The sequence below is a fragment of the Aptenodytes patagonicus genome, chromosome 4, assembly GCF_965638725.1.
Source record: "Aptenodytes patagonicus chromosome 4, bAptPat1.pri.cur, whole genome shotgun sequence".
NCBI lineage: Eukaryota > Metazoa > Chordata > Aves > Sphenisciformes > Spheniscidae > Aptenodytes > Aptenodytes patagonicus.
The window spans coordinates 36,114,226-36,128,610 of record NC_134952.1 but is presented as its reverse complement, the minus strand read 5'-3'; the positions used below and the strand labels follow the sequence as shown (position 1 = coordinate 36,128,610).

The 14,385-nt window shown below is 35.4% G+C and overlaps 1 protein-coding gene across 5 annotated transcripts in view; it reads right to left on the bottom strand.

Moving 5' to 3' along the window:
• Positions 1-14,385, bottom strand: part of FAT1 (FAT atypical cadherin 1) — a 112,480-nt gene that overhangs the window by 56,477 nt on the left and 41,618 nt on the right. The gene's annotated exons all lie outside the window — the stretch shown is intronic.

Below are 14,385 nucleotides of genomic sequence, written 5' to 3'. Positions count from 1 at the left end.
GGAAAAAAAACCCCAAACCCTCTTTTGCTGCAAGCACTCCAGACAGAATTCTATCATGTACCCCTACTCTACATGCTACAGTTTGTTAAAGAAAGTCTAATTCCAGATATAATTTCTGATAATGAAGCTGGTCAATACAACTCAAGGGGGTAAGCAGAAAAATATCCAGTAAGAACAAAATATATATGCTTTCATCTGTTAAAACTTCCAGTCTTTTCAACCAAGCACGCCACACTTCTGTTAAAACACTTCAGACCAATAACAGAAGGGTTTAGTCTTCACCATATATATCCTGTATATTCAGCAGAAACTAATGCCAACAAAGGAAATGTAACACTTCTGGATTTAGAATCACATACACATGCATGACATTCTTTTTATTTAACTCTTTACTGCTAGCCACTTTCCTAACTGAAAACTTCGCTTCAGTGAAGTGTTTCACTACAGCTTAAAACTGTAAAAGCTTTGATTACGGCAATCACTAAGTTCTTCCATTTTTTCCAAGTTGTTGTATATTATAAAATGCTTAATGCTGCACTGACAGATTTCATCAGCTGTTGAAGAGCTTTTCTGAATTAAGGCCGTGATAGTAAGGTCGAGTGTTCCTATGCAGTGTGGCTTTTGTGACTGCCCATTAAGATGGTTGGGGAGAATCTTTGGACCTAATATAAGTCAGCTCCCTGCAACAAGAGTAATCACTCTGCTCTTTCTACTGAAAACAAAAGTTCTCAAACTTTTTACATTGAGCTCCCTCTCCTTTCTGTAACAGCTTGGAGATCTCCTTGCTGTACCCCTCCCTCTACACAAATAAATGAATAACCACACCTTTGCATACACCACATCCCCACAGAAGTGACAAGCAAAAGATGATTTCAATTAATCTCTGAAGAAGTCTGTAACATAATCAGTTTTGAAATCCTCATTATGAGGTGGGTAGAATCTGTTCACTGCTGAATGAGAGAAATGACCGCGTGTGTGAGAAACAGATCACTGTGACAAAGCATCCATTTTCGAAGCAAAACTGACTCACAGAGCATCGTTTTGCAGTCACATTTTCCTGTTTTCCTTCTGCCTCCTCTTATCACACCCCACCCCCCAGCCCCCCAAAAAACCAACAGGAACAATAAGCTCCAGTAATTCACATCACTGACTATTATTCCACCAGGAAATCAGTGCACACTATGGCAAGATGGGTCAAGCATCCTTGGGAAAACACAAGTTTATAACAAACATTTCTAAGATAATGATGGGCAAATAGTATCTCTAGTGAATTGGTGCAGTTTTTCTACTTAGTAATGTTTCAAAACGCACCTCATCAGAAACATTTTCATAACAGCAGCTTAATAATTTAGAGAGACTTTGGATAAACCACAGCTGTTCTGCCTCACTAGCTGGAGAGGTACTATAATGAACTGAAACTCACTGTAAACATCCATAACAAAAGACAAAACAAAAAACCCACACCAGGTAACAGATACAATTGTTCTCCCTTCCTTCCTCCTTTGAGTTTACATTCTGGGGATATCTGCTGTCTATTTGAGGTCTCCTGAAAAATAAAAATAATTACAACTGTATTCAAATAAAATTTACTTCATATTTCTATTTTAAACAGTATTAAAATAAACAGACAAAAATGCAACTACAGCATTCAATTATGTAAATATAAACAAAACCGCTACATTTGGAACAGAAAATAGCACAAGGGACCTGACATTAGCAGGAATTTATTTTATCCCATATGAGCTTTTATCTCAGTGCCCAGTTACATCACCTTACCTCTGTATCTGAAAAATAGCACATCAACAACAACTTCCATTCAATGCTGAAATGGTAATCTTTAAAAAAAATGTAGAACATTAGGTGGGCACAGTGTTAAGAATGTTAATATTAATTCTGTGCTATTAGCTATCTTTATGGCATGGATGATCTCAGTGATGAAAGAAGTAGCATCAGAAAGTGGTCTTTGCAAGGGGAGGAGGAAGGCTCAAAATTTTTGTCTTGCTGTGTATACACCATGCATTCCCTACTACAGGCACACCTACAAACACATGCATTTGTGCTTTCACATACACAGACTACCCAATTGCACATTCAGCTTGAGATGAAGGTTCTGGAGCTGGGTGGGAGTTTGGCTGTTAGCCAGGGCTAACCCACCACGATCCAAGAGACTAAAGCAGATGCCAAGTCTACTAAGCTGCCCTCAATGAGTTTGAATTGATAGGCTTGATTTGAATGTAGTATAACACTATTTGAATTGTAGTGTATGAAAAGAAATACAGTTCCTCTGATCTTTGAATGCATTGGCACTGAAGGTTTAAGGAAATATGGAAAGCAGCTACAACATTTTTTATCACCAATTTCAACAGATACAAGACACTGGAATTAAATATAAGGGAGGTCACATTTTGTTGATGACATTTTTGTCTTCTGTGTCGAACGCAAACCACAACCAGTCAGCAGAAATGGTTTCTCTAGACTGCATTAGTGCAACTCAATCAGTTTAAAGCTTTAGAACAGTTTACTTATAACGTATTATTATTTAAGCTCTCGTTCCCCCACTTCAACCTCAAAAATGACAAATTACTAATGAATATTAAAAACAATTATCTTGGTATTTTCTTTACAAGATCTTAATATATAAATCAGTGTAAGAGTTAAAGGAAGTACAGATTTTAAATTCACATGTGGCTGTAATGATAATCTGGTTTGACTACTGCATAACACAACCCTAAAGCACTGGGCAAATTACAGCATATATTCTGTAAGTCGAAGACCAATTATGTCTCTTCAAGTGATGAAGACGCTGTCGCACCTCAAAGCAGGATTTCCTACTAATCATTCTCATTTAAGAAATAGTGTATTATATCCAAGTGAAGACAGCTTTCCCTTCTAGACAGAGGAATATATCTTTCTTTTGTCTGATAGACTAAGAAGTCCACTGGAATCAGCAGATTCCTCCTCATGAAAGTATTCAGTGTGATCAAGTCAAGTCTTAGACTTCTCTGATAATACAGTGAGCGTCAAGTCTCACTGTCAGGAACATCTCTTACGACATTTTTTTAAACTGCTTCCAATATCTCAACACTTTCTGAAATACTGACAAAATGACTGATGAGCACAATAATCCATGATTGTTTCATCACTGCCACAGAAAGATGACTATTTTTTTCAGTCTTCTTTCTTTCAACTGATTTCAAGTTAACTATGATTTACACTTAACTTACTTTACAATCAGTGACCATCAGAAAAGGCCCGTATTTCGTTTCTAAAGATGTTCAGATACACTTTTTGGCAAGACTGTAGTCAAATCTTGTCTTCTATGTAAGCCAAGACAAGGCTTCACAACCAAAGTAAATAAACAGGTTAATAAAAATAGGTCAATGAAAAGTAATAGCAGAGGGATTTAAGAACAGATTTCAGCTTTGCAGCTGACAAAATATAAACTCCATGTCTTACCAGTCATGTATAGATGATGATTATAAGCTAGACAGTGTGCCATTGTAATATATCACCATGAAGGCAAGCTGCTGAGTTAAAAAACAAACAAAATCATAGTCCTAACCATCATACTGGAGAAAACATATCATAAAGGAACTGAACAACTTTGGTTTACACAGGCCTACAGATCTGTAGGACCTCCTTAGCAATTTGACTTGCTTTTCATTCCTAAACTCTTCCTTGTCCTAAGCACCTTAACAGCTCAAATAAAACCAGCAACAGAATTGTCACCAGTAATTTTCAAGTGCTGAAAATATGATTGTGAACATATAGTCCAAAAAGAAACTAGCAGTATTATTTACAAGCACATTAAATGGTTGCAAATGCCTCTTCTGCTCAAGTAAAATATTTAAAAGCAATAATTTCTGTTCTTTTAATAACGACTGTAAAAACGATACCACTTTTCAAGAGAAACTGAGTGCCCAGCTTCCTCTTTCCACTCTCTTAGCTGAGTACTCTATCCATTAGCTACAGAGTCATGTTGTTGCTCGCTTGTTCTCTCTGGCCTCTCAAATCTTACCTTTTTTTGCTATACAGTTGTTTTGGTAGAACAAAGATCACTTCTGCCTAGCACAGCTTACAGCCTGGTGGCTTAGCAGACTTTTCTAGTTTAAATCCACTTCTGGGGCTACAGGAGTAGTTTTCCACTTCATGCATGAACTTTCTGATTAGGCTATTTTACAAAAATGAGTTGCACTACCCTATAAATAGATAGTTTTAGAAAAATTAAAAGGGAGACCTACTGCAGTACACTGTGCTGAGATCAGTCTTCCCTTTCTGTTAAGTATAGCATAACTGCACTCAACTAGCACAGTCTTTCATGGCTTTGGTGCCTTTTTCCCTTCATTTTCCATCTGCAGCAGTTCAGGCAAAAGCCAGCAGGACATTCCCACAGTATACAGGCACCTAGGTAAACTTTAGACTGAGACCTAAAAAGCTTTATAGAACTACACACTCTATTTGCTTTTCAGTCCATCCTTTTTCTTTTTTTTTTTTTTTTATTTAGGCACTTCCTTATTCCTATTTCAGATGCTGATGTATGTGCTCTGGATTTCATCCACAAAAAACATTTTTGGCACATTTATCCCAGATGAATAAATGTCTTGCCCTTTGAATGGTACTACATGAAAATTAAAGTAATAATTGAGATCTCAGTCCTACCCAAGTCAGGATTGCCTAGTCCATAGGGGCGTGCTTGTGTCAGCACATTAGATACTTATTGAAGTACAGTAATATCAGTGTTTATGAGTTTGTTACTTGTTGCCAAGACTGTAAGCTTTGTATATAGGGTCAAAACATAAGTTACTTAATCCTATGGCTGATACTTCATACCACCAGTCACGACATTAATCAGTAACCAGGCAATTTAACTACTCAATCCTACTACTTACTATGAAGTATAAGTGCAAGGTGCACATCTGAAGTTGAGAGTCACTTCCCTGAACTATTTTAACAGCATCCAGATAGAAAGACCTGGAATTTGCTGATCAGAGTACTCATTAATCATTTTAGTGATTGCAAGCAAGGAGCAAAGACAAGCAACCTACCAAAGTTTATTGATGTATGGTGTAAGGAGGAAAAAACCCTTTATATAAACTACTAAGTCATCCAATCCAATAAACATTGTAGAGCTTCAATTTCAACTAGGTTCCAAATGAAGTATAAAATCTGTGTTTAGTGATCATATAATTATAGAAAACTGCTCAAATATATCCTAAAAAACCAAACCATATCGTTTCATATACTCTAATTAGTCACAGATTACATTATTTTCAGTCTGGATTTACTAAGACAGTGGTATAACTGCTTCTGCAGTAATTCTTTTACTAGTAAAACTATTTGGGGAATAATGAAAAGAAACATATAAATAATCACACACCCCCAAATAGCTATACTAGAAAAGTAAACCTAAGTCTAAGATCCTGCATTCTGAGTACCTGAAAGCATTTAGGATGTGTCCAGTTTCATTGTCAATCATACTCTTTTGGTAGTTTGTTTCTCTTATATATAAGAACATGAAAAACAGAACTGCAAGTCATAAGCAGTATAAGATGAAATCATAAAAAATGGTACTTAATAAAAAAATAGCTAGAATAATTTTGCATGGAAAGTAAAACAACAAAACCCAAGTATGATTATTGAAAGGAAACTAGTAAGTGATGATAAATTTCCTGTAGAATGAACTTTGATCTTACTATCAACAGAACACTATAAATTTTTGTTATCTCTCTGCTTACCTTGCAAAAATACTCTTGCCTTCAGCACCATCTGGTATACTAAAGCCACACCAATTCAAAGCTCAAATACCTTCAGTAATTAACTCTTTAAGCAACCTGATCTTCATCACTCACCTTTACTATCTCATTTTGAGACATACCATCTTCAGTAATGAAGTACAGAATTATTACCATAAAATCTCACATCATCTTGAAAGACCTTTTCAAACCTGACATAATCTTACTGCATTTACAGTGTTTGAACAAAGAAACCCCACACTCCTTTCCAAACTCAGCTTCCCCCCCCACCCCGAACAAAGAAAATGCATTTTTCAGCTCACTGTAGCCAGCACTGAGTTGTTAATATGTTTTAAAAAAATCATGATCAGTTGAGAGAAGTATTTAAGACCAATTATTAAAGGATTGAGGTTAGTTTTGAGGTCACTTCGTCTGCCACAGAAGTTTTACAATTTCATGATTAATCTCCCATAAAGCTGTTGCAACACATGTGGATTAAGGAAGATTGACAAACTCACAAAGAAAGAACATGTACAGTCTTTGGAATTTACTCTGCTGGTAAAGCTATTTACAGTTGGTAAGTATTGTCTCTGAAATGCAAGGTAGCTAAACAAAATGTAATTTTGAACGTTCTGCATTGAGTTAACGGAAAGTATTCATCAACAAGCAGATTTGTAGTTACAGTTAAACAGCAACAACCATAAAGTCAAAGTCTGCGTGCACTGCAGCTACATCTCGCTACACAAAAACCCTGAACTTTAAAACAGAGATTTGCAAAGTTACAGTGTGTTAAGAATACATGATTTCAAAGAGAAATATCAGAGCAGGTTTCCAAGATGGCTATTGTCTTGATGTCAAAATTGCTCTTATGCAATTCAACTGTTTTTACTAAGACTGTTTTTCAGTCACAAAACTGTGCTTTGGTTGCAATTACAGCATATAACTGATGACAGCAGTGGTTGAGAATGACTGTAAGTAACATGAGAAATTATTGAACTCTTTTTGGCATTTCATAAAATTCTACAAACAGGAAAATGTTATTATAGGGGAAGAGTAGAAAGTTTGATACTACTCAAATTTTTTTTTTTTAGCGAAGTATGAGAACAGCTGTTTAAAACTTTGATAAGTTACAGGGATACATTCTAAGTGAAATAAGAAATTCAAATGTCTAGTTAAAGTTTCTTAGTATTTAGCATATTACAATAAGGAAGTATCTTTTGGGAAAACAGCTTCCAAATAATCCTAGAGAATGCAAGAAAACTGAACAGAAGTACTAGTTTTAAATGTGGTCTCTTATTATAACAGCCTTGGAAACAAAACCGTAAAGGGAGGGTTTTGATCTCAGTTATCTTAGCATATCTAAGACTCCACCTACACAAAGACAAATGAGACCACCTACTGGACCTAAATGTGTTCAGGTCATGAAATACCGCCAGCACAAAACAGAAGTCTTTCACACTTAGATGTAGCGCATAATTCCATTACAACGCCATACTAGTAATTGATGCCACCAAAAAAACCCCAAAACAAAACAGGGGAGTATGCAGCCACACGAAATACAGCTTAATATTAAAAATGTTCATTTTAATCTAGATAAAATTAATAATTCATGAAAGACAAACTAATCTGAAAAAGTCACAATGTTTTATTTAACTAACATTACATTTAAAATATAAAAATGTGAAAAATAATATTAACTGATTTGCAGAGAATGAATATGAAACTAGCTAACTGACTGTTATGGACAAAATCCATTCCCTCCAAATTTTGAAGATATGGCTTATGGAAGGGGGAAATTCACCTTCCAAATGTTCATCACTGGATATTTTTTTGTGTGTGTATGTGTGTGTCTATATGGTTTATTTATTTCATTATTTGTTTTTTATTAATTCAAACCATGAGGATTTCCTTAAGAAAGCTCATCAATTGCACGAGATGGTTGGTCTTGCTTTGTCTACTTCAGAACTGGCCATCCAATTTGGAAATACAGTCTTCTAAATTTGAAAATGTAGACAAGTTCAAGAATGCGTCTCCTTAAAAAGCCAACAAGCAGAACTTTCTGTATTTCAACAATACAAATAAAGTTTTTGAAAGACTTGAAAAAGAGGAATTAAAAATGCGATTTGGCAGAGGCTTTTTCAACATTTATCACAGCACTGACACTGGATGTAAAAGTTTTTATCTTGAAGGAACTGAGGCAGGAACTAAGAGTAGCATGCCAGAAAAAACATTGTATGATCTAACACTATGAATAAAAACAATTCTTTTTTTTTTTTTTTTATAGTAAGAATTGTGTTGTTCCAGCGTTCTCTGTATATGGATAAATGAGGTACAGATTTCACTATTTGGTTTTTATTATTTGAGATATTTCAGGGTTCTGGGCAGCCGTAAGCCTACAAATAACCTTCTTGGAATTTTCTTCGGGTACTCATTTAAATCTTTCATATGAAAGGAAAGTTGGGGCAACAGTGTAACAACTCTGTTAGATACAATTGTCCTTACTATCTTCTCTCCTTTGATGTTAAGAATGGTTTATGGATGACATACGTATTTACAAAAGTACAGAGAAAGTTGTTCAAATGACACGAAGAACATTAGGACATTTCCAACACCATTACAGGCTTTCTTTTGAGGCCCCCTAACTCCCTATACATCTAAACCCTAAAATAATAGTTTCTAAGTGAGAATTTGGACATTTATACAATGCTGCTGCCTTTTTTTTTTTCCTTCTATTTTAATTGCATGCTATTTCCTACGTTTACAAGACAGAATACTACTAGAACAAGTCTGGAATGCACTGCAGTCTTTTACCTACTGGTTTAAAGGGAACTGCTTTTGTAACTGAACCATATGTAAAGACCTCCATGCAACACTCATGACAGATGATCACAAACTGCCGTGAAAGGTCTCGTCTCAGCTCTCAGAAAAGCTGATGAAGAATTTTATAGCTGACTCCTAGTTAGCCTTTGACTGTGACTCAACTGTGAATTTGTCATACAGATAGAAAATTGTATTACCTCATGTAGAACTATATTTTTGCTGGGATTGATCTTTTATTTTCATCACTCAAAAATCACGCCAAGTTAAATGTGAATCAGGGCACTAATTCCGAGTAATCTTCTCTTATTAGGAAATTAACAAATATAATGTTATAGTGTTGTTACATACACAAACTCCATTAAGTTACACTACCCAGCAAGCCTATCAAGGAAAGACTGATATCTTTGAAAACCATTATATTGTGTGAAGGTAGTACTATGCAAGTGGCTCGTAACAGTTACCTGGTCACCATCTCTTCCCTGGCTAGAATTATAATTTCACACGTTATATATTCCAGCTCAAAAGAACATACGATATAGAGGGAGTCTGTGTCCATTACCATTTCTGCATCAGAATATGAGAAAATTGAAAGAAAACCTCACCTTCTTTTAAACTCCTGCTTTACAACATAGATCATGCAGAGTGTGACCTGAAGTTTTTATGTAGTTCCAGGGACAGAAAAAGGAGAAGGGAAGGACTGCTGTGCTTCCCATTTATTTTCCCAGCTCCTACCATTTCTCTTTTTCCAAAGAGATGTAGGAGAATAAACAAAATAAATAATTTAAAAAAGCCCAAACACCACTACCTAAAACTTAGAAGAAGTGATCTCTACATAAATGTTTGCAAATAAGTTTTAAAATAGCTGCCTATAGTACAGCAAGTTTTCTGTCTTTTCAAGTGCTAAATCCCTAAGTATTGTAGAGCGAGTGGATGTGAAGATGTTTCACAAATATGAACTTGTTCTCCCAGTTCCAAAAAAGACCAGGTTGAAAACCACTAGTCTAATAGCACTTCAAGTGCTTTAAACAATATTTGAAAAGGAAAATAAAATTAGCTTTTTGCAGAATTAAACTCTCTTTCCAAATGTATGTCTATACAAACTTTTGTCTACTCATGTAACCCTCTCTGGTTGCAGGAATTTAATAAACATTTGGGTTAATTCTGGTCACCTTTTCGGTAAAGGGAAAAAATAATCTGTTCTAGAGACAGTGTAATCAAATACTTTATTTTCTCTGCATGTGACAGGTAAACAGTTGGGCACATGGAGGCTGCTACATATGCTTCGAGCTGTGTGACATGAATGAACAATAATTGAGCCTGGCATTGTTTGCCAGCTACAGAAGTAACATGAACAATTTCAGCGTTTGGGTCTTTATTTAACTTTAAATCACTTTAGTGTGCAACATAGTAATACTGGTTTTATTCAAGTTCTAAAATATTAGGTCAATTGGGATTAAAACCCACAAGTAGTTAAACAACAAAGATTTCCTTTGTTAAAATGAAGCCAATACTACTGTGCGGTCACTGGCCCTTCATTTCCTCACTAAGTAATTCTCCAGTGTTATCGGAAACCCATGGGAAGTTGTTTGCAGCTGTACCCATTTCCTATTTCACTTTACTCAGCCTCCAAATCAGACACACACACACAAAGATACTGCTTTGAAGGTTACAAACAGTGTAAAAGACAAAATCATGTGAGGTAGATGATTTACTCATGAGCTATTAGCATTTTATAACTTCACAAAGCTCTAATGATTACTAGAGACTAACAAACAGACAGCGAGAACCACAGACTCAGTGTTACCAAAATTTTAATTACGCTGTTTGATACAACAAACTTAATATATAAAAATAGCATTCTATTTTGGGATTGCATATATAAAAATGTCTCTAAACCAGCACTTAATTTGAAGGTTGATGTTAGCTTTGTAATGCACGTTTTGAAGTGTGGTATAATTTATAAAACAAAAACTGCCACAATCCTAAACTGCCACAGGATCAATTTAGTGTAAGTACTCTCAAAAACTTGAGATAGTAAAAAAGAACATAGAAAAAAAAGAAAATAACAGCAAAAGTTATGTCAAATAATATTAAATCCTAGACAAACACTTAGCTTCAGATTTAATCACTCAAACGAGGAAATTCCAGAGTCAAGACTGCCATATCACCTTGACTGTCTTGCATGTGTGTATTAAGATGCACAGACTCAGGCCTCATTGGGAGCACAGGATACAATATGTTCTGAAATGGGTAATTACTCAGTGCTTCTGCTGGAATTCCGTATGTAAGAAAGGCCTTATCTAAATGACCTACCTCCTACACCACAGGATTACTAATTTTCTCAAAGGAATGTCCATGGCATTCTCATGATAATACCCAAGTGCTTCATAAATATGAATGAATATATCTTCACAACACTCCCAAGCAATTAGGTCGTGCAATTATTCTTATTTTATACCTGCAAAACTGAAGTATAGGGAAATTAACACTCAAAATTAATTTTGTCATTCTCCTGTCCAGGTTATGAACCCAAGTCTAGTTTTTGGAGGTCTGCATCATTTTCATATCAAGCTGCATTACAGGCATAAAAGGCTATTATTTTTGCACTCAGCATGTCTGCAAATCTGACTCAAAATTGTTATATGGATCAGTATCAAGTAGCTCCCTGCCTCATTTGCTATTATTGTTTTAAATTTCTGAAGGCATGGCTGCTGGAGAAAGTGTTACTTGCTATCCAACCCTGATTCTTTCCCCAAGCCAAATCTAGTCGGTACAATAAATGTAACAGAAGTCCTGGGGGAGTGGAAGTAAGCATATCAATTTGGCAAAAAGATCAGAAATTATTTCCGGCCTGAATACACGAGCAAGGCAATCCAAAAAGGGTACAAGGGTCTTCCCTCGCCCTATATGGATACCCAGTTAGGATTCCAGTTTCTTGCTCAGGTATACCAAGGAGAACTGGAATTCCTTTCACTATGCAAATGTAGTTTTTGCCATTCTAATTCATATACTGCCACTTACAAGGAAGGAGTATGAGCTTCTTTCAGGCACCTTAACTCAGCAATCTTTGAGATGTTAATTATACAAAGCCTGTATCACTGAGTAGCAGCCATATTTTAAAATCATGGCATGGCAAAAGCTATTCCATCCATATGGAAACAGATACAGAGCCTAGGGGAATTCAGTGAGCTCCTTTTGTTTAGAGAGTTCAATCTAATGGCTCTAGTTCTGCAGCAATTAAGGATGTTCTCCTTAGCTCTTAAATCTCCACGTTCTACTCATGACTTGTTGAGCCATTACTGTTGGTCAGTTAAAGCTGAATACCTTTCTTCTAATTTCACATGAAGTTTGCAATCCCACAATTTAAACAATAAAAACAGAAGAAAACTACAAAACACAGGAAGTAATGATAGAAAAAGAATTTTGTTCTAGCCCACTGCAATGTCACTCTGGGGAACTGTAAGTATACACTTTAAACTGGGGAGCTAGTTTGCATACTACCCTCACAGTTCTTACCAGGTGCAACAAAATCTTGTGTTTAATGCATGTTCCACTCTCTTGACTCAGACAGAAAGAAATTACATATTTTGTTTGAGAGCTCTTCGTAAAATGAATACAATAACTCTCTCTTGAATTGACACTAACAGATCTATTTCTAAATGGTTAATCCAATACAGATTATGAATTATGATTATATAATTTCTAAACAGCTCATAAATGTACAGTTATATACAATGGTATTATCAGCTATTATTAGTAGATGCCATAATAAGTACCCGTTCCATTTTCTCTAAGAATTACTGCAATCCTGCTGTCAACTGTCATGCTTCCAACATTCCTCCTCAAAAGCAATAAAGCAAATTAACATCTTGTAATATGAAAGAATCAAAGATGGAAAAAATATAAATTTTTCCACTCAACATGATTCTGTAAAAATAAAAATATTCAGTAATTTAATTCAAACAATACAATATTCAATTATATTTTGTAAATACAACCATGGAGTTTATATCAGTGAGGTGTAAAACTTTTCAGTCCTACAACTAGATTGGAGTCGAATCACTGACTTAAGTGAAACAGCTCATTACTCGTACCTCAAAGCATCCATTTTTGTCCATTCATTGCTTTCTCAAACAAAATGTATCCAAATGCATCCATTGAAATACGAAAGCTAGCAACTAAGAACATTTTGATAATAAGTTTCAATGTCTTTGACCTTGTTACAAGGTAATTACAAAATGTAAAAAGCAAAAAAAACCTGAACTCACAAGCAAATAAACCACACCCACAATAAACAGTGAAAAATTACTGAACTATTTTCTATTATACATACCAGAAAAAACATTGAACATTGTGAGCTCCAAAGCACAAAACCCAGAACTTATTTACTCTTATATAATCCTTTGCTTTACATGAGTGTTGCTAAAAGCGCAAATCTTTTCTGATCCTCAGTGCAATAGCTCTAGGGTTAAGTGGTGAGATTAACCGGAGTCCCAGCACGTGTGTTCTGAACAGCTATCAAATTCTGCCAACTCCAACTCCTTCCATCTAAACATACTAAAATGCCTTTGAACTCTATCGTCTTTGTCCATTACTTCTGTATTTAATTACAAGCTATTTTGCAAGAAGTTAAGCAGATATAAATTAGTACCATAACTTACATATTTGCCTACAGTTGTGTTCAGGTTGAGCGTGAAAGTTGTGAAATTAGTCTTTGCTCTAATTTTTTCCTGCAAATAATATTATGATAACTATTTTTATTCCACCTGGCCAACTCAATGTACAGCAGCTTTTTTTCATTACATGGAAACTCCAAAACTAAAGAAAGTGGTATTTCATTTGCTTTAATGAAAGGCCAGGTATATCTGAAAAGATTACAAAATGTCCTGCGATGTACTGTGTTATATATTCTGCTCCAAAAAGTGAAACATTATTTCTGCATGCAAAGAAAAACTTAGCAATGTTTCTTTAACCAAGTTATTTTATAATTACTTAAAATAAGAAAGATATTTTTAAATGCCAATTAAGATTTAGTGAAGGGGATACTCAGAAACTGGTCACTGTAAGAAGCACACAGATACTACTTCAGCGAGTAGCATTTCTGAAAAACAGATCAGTCAATCAATAGTTCTTGTCGTGAAAAGAAATCTCCTCTTTCTGTGAAAGATGAGCTATATCCTACATAGGCCCATGTCAGCCAGTTTCACCATCTAAAAATTCAGCATTATTGTGCAAAGACACAGACATTTTAGCGTGGAGCTTATAAAATTCTAGAAATTAATTAGCTACTTACAGAGAACAGAAAGCAGTATTTTACTTGACATAGGCTACATATAGGTTATTGCTATTTAAAATCTGTATTACTATTATGTGTGGGAGTTCTAGCCATGGACCACAATACCATACTGTTAAATTCTATAAAGAGACAGAAAAAGATGGATCCTTGACCTGGAGAGGAGACAATAACATAGTATCAACTGAAACATATTTTTAGCACTCGCCACATATTTTAAGAATCCCAACACTAGCCTTTCCTTGACTCAGGCTGAATGCCAGTACAGTCCTGTTTGCCTTTGGGGTTGCACAGTGGCCCAAAGTAACAATGTCACACACACTTAATTCTCTTACTCTGTCGCTTTCAGTGTTATAATGGGATACAATTAAAGACTTGATTCATAGTCCAGCCCTGTATCTCCCCCTTGGCTGGAAGGGAAACCTGGGGCCCTGTGAAGGTTTCTCTTCCTTTGACAAATACCTTACAGTGCGATAGCCTCACAAGGGCCAACAAGGGTAACATACCTGCATAAGCAAACAAGACAGGGTTTGATCTCAC